This window comes from Salmo salar, chromosome 11, assembly GCF_965601325.2.
Source record: "Salmo salar chromosome 11, fSalSal1, whole genome shotgun sequence".
Classification (NCBI taxonomy): Eukaryota; Metazoa; Chordata; class Actinopteri; order Salmoniformes; family Salmonidae; genus Salmo; species Salmo salar.
Genome location: NC_138301.1, coordinates 76741140 through 76751391, shown reverse-complemented (window position 1 = coordinate 76751391; position 10252 = coordinate 76741140).

The following is a 10252-nucleotide window of genomic DNA, read 5'->3' as shown; positions in this document are numbered from 1 at the left end:
TATTTACATAAGGTATCTGTTTTTTTGTTTTAATAAATTTGCAAACATTTCTAAAAACCTGTTTTTGCTTTGTCTTTATGGGATAATGTGTGTAGATTGAGGGAAAAAAATTATAAACTCAGCAAAAAAAAGAAATGTCTGTCCCGTCCTGACCCTAGAAAGATGTCATTTTCTATAGTAGTGTAGAGCAGGGCGTGACAGGGGGTGTTTTTGGTTAATCTATGTTTTCTATTTCTATGTTTAGGTTCTAGTTTGTCTATTTCTATGTTGGGATTGTTTGGGGTTGATCTCTAATTGGAGGCAGCTGATCCTCATTGCCTCTGATTAGAGATCATATTTAAGTAGGGGTTTTTCTCATTGTTGTTTGTGGGTTATTATCTTTTGAGTAGTGTGTTTTCCTCTCTGCGTCACGGTTTGTTGTTTTTGTGTTTTCAAGTTATTTATGTATTGCATTCAGTTTCACGTCTAATAAATATGTGGAACTACAAACACGCTGCATTTTGGTCCGCTCCTTCGAACAGCCGTGACAACGTCCCTTTTTCAGGACCCTGTCTTTCAAAGATAATTCGTAAAAAATACAAATAACTTCACAGATCTTCATTGTAAAGGGTTTAAACACTGTTTCCCATGCTTGTTCAATGAACCATAAACAATTAATGAACATGCACCTGTGGAATGGTCGTTAAGACACTAACAGCTTACAGACGGTAGGCAATTAAGGTTACAGTTATGAAAACTTAGGTCACTAAAGAGGCCTTTCTACTGACTCTGAAAAACACCAAAAGAAAGATGCCCAGGGTCCCTGCTCATCTGCGTGAACGTGCCTTAGGCATGCTGCAAGGAGGCATGAGGACTGCAGATGTGGCCAGGGCAATAAATTGCCATGTCCGTACTGTGAGACGCCTAAGACAGCGCTACAGGGAGACAGGATGGACAACTGATCGTCCTCGTAGTGGCAGACCACGTGTAACAACACTTGCACAGGATCGGTACATCCGAATATCACACCTGTGGGACATGTACAGGATGGCAACAACAACTGCCCAAGTTACACCAGGAACGCACAATCTCTCCATCAGTGCTCAGACTGTCTGCAATCGGCTGAGAGAAGCTAAACTAAGGGCTTGTAGGCCTGTTATAAGGCAAGTCCTCACCAGACATCACCGGCAACAACGTCGCCTATGGGCACAAACCCATCGTCGCTGGACCAGACAGGACTGGCAAAAAGTGCTCTTCACTGACGAGTCGCGGTTTTGTCTCACCAGGGGTGATGGTCAGATTCGCGTTTACCGTCGAAGGAATGAGCATTACACCGAGGCCTGTACTCTGGAGCGGGATCGATTTGGAGGTGGAGGGTCCGCCATGGTCTGGGGCGGTGTGTCACAGCATCATCGGACTGAGCTTGTTGTCATTGCAGGCAATCTCAACGCTGTGTGTTACAGGGAAGACATCCTCCTCCCTCATGTGGTACCCTTCCTGCAGGCTCATCCTGACATGACCCTCCAGCATGACAATGCCACCAGCCATACTGCTCGTTCTGTGCGTGATTTCCTGCAAGACAGGAATGTCAGTGTTCTGCCATGGCCAGCGAAGAGCCCGGATCTCAATCCCATTGAGCACGTCTGGGACCTGTTGGATCGGAGGGTGAGGGCTAGGGCCATTCCCTCCAGAAATGTCTGGGAACTTGCAGGTGCCTTGGTGGAAGACTAGGGTAACATCTCACAATAAGAACTGGCAAATCTGGTGCAGTCCATGAGCAGGAGATGCACTGCAGTACTTAATGCAGCTGGTGGCCACACCAGATACTGACTGTTACTTTTGATTTTGACCCCCCTTTGTTCAGGGACACATTATTCCATTTCTGTTAGTCACGTCTGTGGAACTTGTTCAGTTTATGTCTCAGTTGTTGAATCTTGTTATGTTCATACAAATATTTACACATGTTAAGTTTGCTGATAATAAAGGCAGTTGACAGTGAGAGGACATTTCTTTTTTTGCTGAGTTTATAATCAATTTTAGAATAAGGCTGTAACTTAACAAAATATGGAAAAGGGGAAGGGGTCTGAATACTTCCAAATACACTATCTTTCTATTGATTCCATGACTTTTAGAAAGCTCATTCAACAGAATAAATACAGTGCCTTCAGACGGTATTCACACCCCTTGATCATTTACATATTTTGTTGTGTTACAGCCTGAATTTAAAATAGATGAAATTGGGATTTTTTTTGTCACTTGCCTACACACACACACAATACCCCATAATGTCAAAGTGGAATTATGTTTTTCAAAATTTTTACAAATAGAAAATGAAAAGCTGAAATGTCTTGAGTCAATAAGTATTCCACCCCTTTGTTATGGGAAGCATAAATACGTTTGAGTTTATTTTATTTTTTATTTTATTTTTACAGGGACAGTGCACATTAATCAACGTTTCAGTAAAAGTGCCGGTTTTAGCCAGCCGGCTAATTTTCAACCGCAGTCCCTGGGCAGGTTATTAAAAACAATTACAATATAGACATTCATTGAACAGTGAGCACACGCAGAGTAACATAGGACAAGCAAGACATAGCATACAGACAGAGCAACATAGGACAAGCAAGATGTAGCATACAGACAGAGCAACATAGAACAAAAAGCAACAAGACAAAATCCATAAAAACAACAAAGTGTTTCCACACCTCACAAGCTACAGACAACAGACAACATGGAAAGCGGCAATACACAGCTAGGGATTATGTTCACAAGTCTGATTGACCTTTAGCCATGTCTTCATGCATTTTGTGAAAGTGTGATATGTGGTGCAGTTATGTGTGTCTGATGGCAGTGTATTCCAGACATGGGAAGCTCTCACAGAGAAAGCAGATTTACTAAAGGTGCTTTTCCTTAAGGGAACTATACAGTCACCTCTCATGGCAGACCTTGTGGATCTGCTGCCATATGTTTGGGTTTTCTGTTTTACAAAAATACTGAGTGGAGGGGGAGCTAGGCCATTTAGGATCTTGAATACAAGACATGCGTCGGTGTATTGCACAAGATTTTCCAAACTCAGGAGCTCATGCTTTCTGAGGATGTAACAGTGATGATGGCTATTGGGCTTTCTATCGAGCACTTTGAGAGCCTGTTTGTAGACAGACTGAATAGGTTTTAATGTTGTATAGCAAGCTTGGGTCCAACTAGTCAAGCAGTATGTTAAGTGGGGGAGTATCATCGATTTGAAATACAGTTTTGCTACCTCTGTGGTCAAACAATTTCGTAAAAATCGGAAATTAGCTAGGTTGAATTTGGTTATTTGAATTACCTTTTTCACATGCTTTTTAAAAGAGAGGTTGGAATCAAGTATGATTCCAAAATACTTAAAATCAGATACCACCTGGAGCTTCTCCCCTGACACATAGACATCTGGCTCAGTAGCATCTGTTGCCCTCTTTGTGAAGAACATGCAAACAGTTTTTTTCACATTGAGATGCAAACACGAGTCACTGACCCACTTTGTAACCTGGACCATTACAGTAGTGAGTTCTTGTGCAGCTTGTTGTTTGCTCTTTGCATGCACATATATCACTGTATCATCTGCATACATTTGAACTTCAGACCCAGTGCAGACGGAAGGCAGATCATTAATGTACAGGCTGAACAGGAGGGGCCCCAGTATTGACCCTTGGGGCACGCCCACATCATAGCTAAGAGTGGGCGACAGCTTATTGCTCACTCTGACACACTGAGTTCTGCCTTCAAGGTATGATTTCATCCATCTCAAGGCATCGGGGGAAAAGTTGAACTTTTTGTGATGAGAATCTCATGGTTAACAGTATCGAAAGCCTTCCTTAGGTCCAGAAACACAGCCCCAATAACGCCCCCTTTGTCCATCTTGGACTTCACATTTTCCAGAAGAAAGCAGTTGGCCGTTTCTGTGGAGTGTTTCGCTCTGAAGCCAAACTGCATGGAGTGTAATGTAAAGGGGCTGTTGTTGAGGTGGGAAATCAGTTGTTCTGCTACACACTTTTCAACAACCTTCGACACTACAGGTAGTATACTAATGGGCCTGTAGTTACTCACATCAGCAGGGTCGCCCGATTTAAAGATGGCCGTTATTATGGCTGACTTCCATACCCTTGGAAACACCCCCAGACCAATAGATGTGTTGGTGACCTTAGTAATGGGGCCAATGAGTGACTCTTTGTAGTTTTTAAGAAAGGTAGAGTCCAGCCCAAACACATCTTTGGATTTAGAGTTCTTTAATGAGCTAATCACCTTGTTCACCTTTGACTCAGAAACCTCCCTTATGATGAAGACAGGTTGAGCGTCATTCACTAGCACTGAGCCCAATAAACCAGTGGAGGGGTTCTGTGTCAGTACCTTGACAGAGTCAATAAAGTAGGAATTGAAGGCTATTGCTATTTCAACTGCATCCTGTGTTAGATTGTTATTCACCATGATTTCTAGTCTGTTTGCGGTGTTACTATGGTCTTTCCCTGTTAACTTTTTTAGATTCTCCCAGATCAATTTAGAATTTCCCTTTGCCTCACCAATTATGTTAATAAAAAAGTTTGCCTTGGCCTGTCTGATTTCTTTCATCACCTTATTTCTCAACATGGTAAACCTACGTCTGTCATGCTCTAATTTGGATTTTAGGGCTGTTTTTAGAGCATAATCTCGTTCTTTCATCAATTTCCAAATTTCTCCATTCAGGAGTAAAACTGTGCTTAACAAGTCACATAATAAGTTGCATGGACTCACTGTGTGCAAAAATAGTGTTTAACATGATTTTTGAATGACTAGCTCATTTCTGTACCCCACACAATTATCTGTCAGGTCCTTCAGACCAGCAGTGAATTTCAAACACAGATTCATCCACACAGACCCTGACGGTTTTCCAATGCCTCGCAAAGAAAGGCACCAATTGGTAGATGGGGGGAAAAAAGGCAGACATTGAATATCCCTTCGAGCATGGTGAAGTTATTAATTACACTTTGGATGGTGTATCAGAGCACGTGAGCGGAGTTGAGCGATTGGAAATCCCGCGCACCGCTCCATGTCCATTCCAACCGCTCTGCTAAAAGACGCTCAGCGCTCAAAAGGAAAAAAACTGCAGCTCCAAATTTTCTCCATTCATTAAAAATCCCAATTTAACCAACACCCATCTATTTTTGTGACTACCTGGACCTACCATTTGGTTTTGAAGTATTGAAACCAAACCATAGATTTGAATGAAAGGTACTTGAATAAACATGAAAAGGTGAATGTAAGAAGTGCACATCATTTCGAATAGGCTACATGTCATATTTAACAGCATATAGACACTCTAAATAGGTCAGGAGCCAGACAGGGAGCCTAAGGAGGAATGAAAATGAATTATTTATTATTATTATTATAATATATTATTTCAATTACTTCAAGGCTACAAAGAAATACATTGTGAAGCATTTGTGAGTGGGACACAATAGGCTGGTAGGGACATCATTCAATCAAATTTATTTATAAAGCCCTTTCTACATCAGCCGATGTCACAAAGTGCTGTACAGAAACCCAGCCTAAAACCCCAAACAGCAAGCAATGCAAATGTAGAAGCACGGTGGCTAGGAAAAACTCCCTAGAAAGGCCAGAACCTAGGAAGAGACCTAGAGAGGAACCAGGCTCGGAGGGGTGGCCAGTCCTCTTCTGGCTGTGCCGGGTGGAGATTATAACAGAACATGGCCAAGATGTTCAAACGTTCATAGATGACCAGCAGGGTCAGATAATAATAATCACAGTGGTTGTAGAGGGTGCAACAGCACCTCAGGAGTAAATGTCAGTTGGCTTTTCATAGCCGATCATTCAGTTAGAGACAGCAGGTGCGGTAGAGAGAGCAGGTCCAAGGACAAGGTAGCACGTCCAGTGAACAGGTCAGGGTTCCTTAGCCGCAGGCAGAACAGTTGAAGCATTGTATTAAATTATTATAGTCTATCAATTGTGCATATAGGCTGTGACTTAGAATTAAATACAAATTAAATGAAAAATGACTTAGTGCCTTGGAATTCATTTTTAGATACACGAGTTTGGCCAGTCCGGGGCTTCAGGCTCATGTGATGGTGCCTAGAGAACAGGCCAGCAGCAGTGAATAATCTCTACCCACTTGCAAAGCCACTGGGGATGCTAAACACCTTTTTGCCCACTCTTACCAGGCTGTTTTAAATTTTTCTATAGGTAGGCCTAAAGGTTTTTAGGCAAAATAACCCAATCAAAACGGAAAGCTCCTTGAACGTGGGAATATGCCAGGCCATTAATTAAGACCTATTGTATAGGTAATAGAACAAAAATGAATGAAACGTTTAAGATATCTGATGTTTTTCTTTCTACTCATCTTTGTACGTCACCTTAATTTAGCACCTGTGTGTTCTATCAGTTTCTTTATGATATATTATTTAGCGAACTCCATGACAGTAGCTAAAGCAAGGGGCTTTAGCAGGACACAAGTTGACTGCAAATGCATGCTGGGCCGGGCATGCCCAGACCTCATGAAGTGAATGCTACTAGAGCAAAATTGGAGCGGGCAAGAAGGCTGGATGCTCCAGCATTTGGGAATCTCGCTACACGCTCCAGTCAAATTGGGCACGCTCCGCTCCAGCTCCGCTCACATACTCTGGTATCAATATACCCAGTCAATACAAAGATAAGCTTCCTTCCTATCTCGTTTGCCGGAGAGGAAGGAAACCGCTCAGGGATTTCATCATGAGGCCAGTGGTGACTTTAAAACGTTACAGAGTTGAATGGCTGTGATAAGAAAAAATTGAGGATGGATCAACAACATTGTAGTTACTCTATAATACTAACCTAATTGACAGAGTGAAAAGAAGGAAGTCTGTACAGAATAAAAATATTCAAAAACATGCATCCTGTTTGCAAAAAGGAACTAAAGTAAAACTGCAAGAAATGTGGCACAGCAATTAACTTTTTGTCCTGAATACAAAGTGTTGTGTGTTGTATTGGATTTGACCCAAACATAACTGAGTACCAGTTTCATATTTTCTAGCATAGTGGTAGCAGCATCATGTTATGGGTGTGCTTGTAATCATTAAGGACTGGGGAGTTTTTCAGGATAAGAACATTTATGGAATGGAGGTAAATACAGGCAAAATCCTTGAGGAAAATCTGGTTGAGTGCTTTGCACTAGACACTGCGAGATTAATTCACCTTTCAGCAGGACAATAACCTAAAACACAAGGCCACACCTACACTGTAGTTGCTTAACAAGAAGACAGTGAATGTTCCTGAGTGGCCGAGTTACAGTTTTTAATTAAATCTGCTTGAAAATCTATGGCAAGACTTGAAATTGGCTGTCCAGCAATGATCAACAATCAATTTGAGAGCTTGAAGAATTTTGAAAATAATAAAATGGGCAAATATCGTACAATCCTGGTGTGCAAAGCACTTACTCTTACCCAGAAAGACTCACAGCTGTAATCACTGCCAACGGTGATTCTAATATGTTTTGACTCAGGGGTGTGAATACTTCTGAAATATTATTGTATTTCATTTTCAATAAATTAGCATACATTTGTAAAAACATGTTTTCACTTCAATGTTTAATCCATTTTGAATTCAGGCTCTAACAACAAAATGTGGAATAAGTCAAGGGGTATACTTTCTGAAGGCACTGTTTAAATGTGATTGTCACCACCTTTCACATCTCAGTGGTTTAGCTGGGTCCTGAAAACAATTCTGTCATGTTGTGTTGCTACCATGATGTTGTTAGCAAGCCAGCTAATCCATCACTGCGTTCACCGGGTTCATCAGTAAACAGACAATTACTGCTGAACCAGTAAATTGGGGCATTCAAATGCTGTCGGAGATTCAAGGTGGAAACTCAGAATTTGATACCCGAGTCTACGAGTTGACAAGTTTCATCACTGACCTTTCACCTTTTCAACCAAAAGATGATGGATCAGAGCCATTTACAGCCCTAATAATGTGGACAATGTAGCTAGTTTGACCACATTTACAACATTAGCAAGCTAGCTAAAATTTAAGTTCTACGGGTTAAAAAGAGGTTAATACTAAAATGTTATTTCATCACTGAAATTGTTGTGAGTTATCCCTGCTACTCATATAATCTATTATTGCATGTTGCATTATTGTTGAGTTGTCCGACTTTCAGGGATACTTCCCTCAAAATACAAATGTATGTGTTTTTATCCCTACCTTGTCTGTATCAATTGACCCAGGCCACTATTAAGTGCTTAGTTCAGTTGTTTTGTTATGTTACATTACAACAGCCTCTGGCTAACATGAACCTCCTGAGACCAACACTGAATGGATGCCAATCGGGCATGTTCAGAGTGCTATAACACATTTCTTAATCAATAAAATGCCATGAGTTGGCACTCACCTATCCTCTTTGTTGACCTGATAGTAGTAGGACCGCTGGCGTATGGCCGAGTAGAACGAGAACGCCTCATTCAGGTAACTTGTTTCTGAGGTACGAAGGCTACGACACAAAAAGAGAAAATGTGTGCTAAGACCTCTGTATTGACTGTGACACTAGTACCAGGTAGTTCCCGAATAAGTGTATGAACAAAACAGATTTCATCAACTTAAAACTACAAATCTTTAGCGAACGCTTTTTAAAATACAAATTCTGCATGTCAGCTTGGTAGCTTGTTTTTATACTGTAAAAATTGGACATGGGACTCAGGTCCCAGAGAGTGTTTATTTTGCCACCAATTTTTGATTGTGTCTCAGTCTTTCATAATTCAGGTATGCATATTATTATGTTATTCATATTAATTTGAATGCCGAAAAAGTAAGTCATTTTAGTTGACAATATTGTTTTCTTATTTTTAGCCATTGTATATTTGTATTGCTTAATTCACAGGTGCATGCAAACAGGGCTACACAAATTGCAGTTAATATTCCGATTTTTTTTTACTGTACTTTTTCAATTTCACCATTTGTGCACATCCAAATAATGAATTCAGATTCTGGCCTACCCCTAGGTCCTAGATCCTAGACCAACCTCCCTATCAAGTACCAGAATTTGTATGAACCAGGATTCATTATCACACAAGTTACAGCATGGATCAGACCAACAATATGTTCCAGGATATGAATGGGACAGATATGTGACACAACCAAGGGTTGGAACCAGTTCAGGGAACAGAACTGTAAACTGGAAAATAAACATTGAGGAACAGAACCAGAACGCAAACGTTATTTTAGAAGCATGGGAACCGGTTAATAACGTTATTTTCAATTCCAGGCATTTTTTTTTTGTCCCACAAACAAATGCAACAAAGGACCTATGCAAAGCCACCACTGTCACTCAAACTTATTCCAGTGTCTGCCTGCCAGCTGAAAATCTTTGCCAGTGTGTGTGTGTGTGTGTGTGTGTATGTAGGCTACCTGCCCCTCTCCCTCCCTCTGAAGCATGCATCGTCTTTTGTAGCTACTGACATTACAGGCGTGATTCAGGAGAGATATTTTTTAATTAGAGAACAATGGATTAACTTTTTCAATGCTAGTTGAGAATACTGTAGTTATCACGTTGGATGTATTAACTACAAAAAGGTAGGATGTGTTTTGATTTTAATTCTGGTGCCACTGTGCACAAACAAGACTTCATAGAAGCCACTCCTCCATAGGTATAATTCTGTGGGCCTAATTCAGATAATGCATGTCATGTCAACAACAAGATGCCCAGCGCTTCATGCACAGCTCTCTCCTCACCTGCAAAATTTCAGTCGCATCCTACACCACACTTGTCTGTCCAATGCATGTATGTAGCTTGCCCTCTCCATAGCAAGCTGCTCTATCAATTGGTGAAGTAATTTAATGTCGAGATAAATGTAAAACAAAAACAGATTGAGGTTTAAAAAGGAATGATATAAAACATTACTTTTTTGTGGTTCGAACCGGTTCAGAACTTTATTATGCTGGTCGGAATATCAAAAAATATAATAATGGTACTGTTCAAAACAAAACAATTGGAAAATAATTTTGATTCCAACCCCTGGACACAACATCCTAAAATGGAGGTGGTGTGCGCGTGTGTGGTGATGTGGTGCAGTTGGAGGACACTTACTAGTAGTGATAGTAGAGCTGGCCTATTTTGGATGCCACCTCCCCTATCTGCCATCTCTTCAGGCCATGCCGATTTTCCAGGACCTGCCTGCTCACAAGCAAAAATAGTGTTTAAAACGAACATTTAGGCCAACACATTGAAGATGTATAGGCCTTTAAACTGTCAAACATAACAATCCAAAGATAGAGGCTA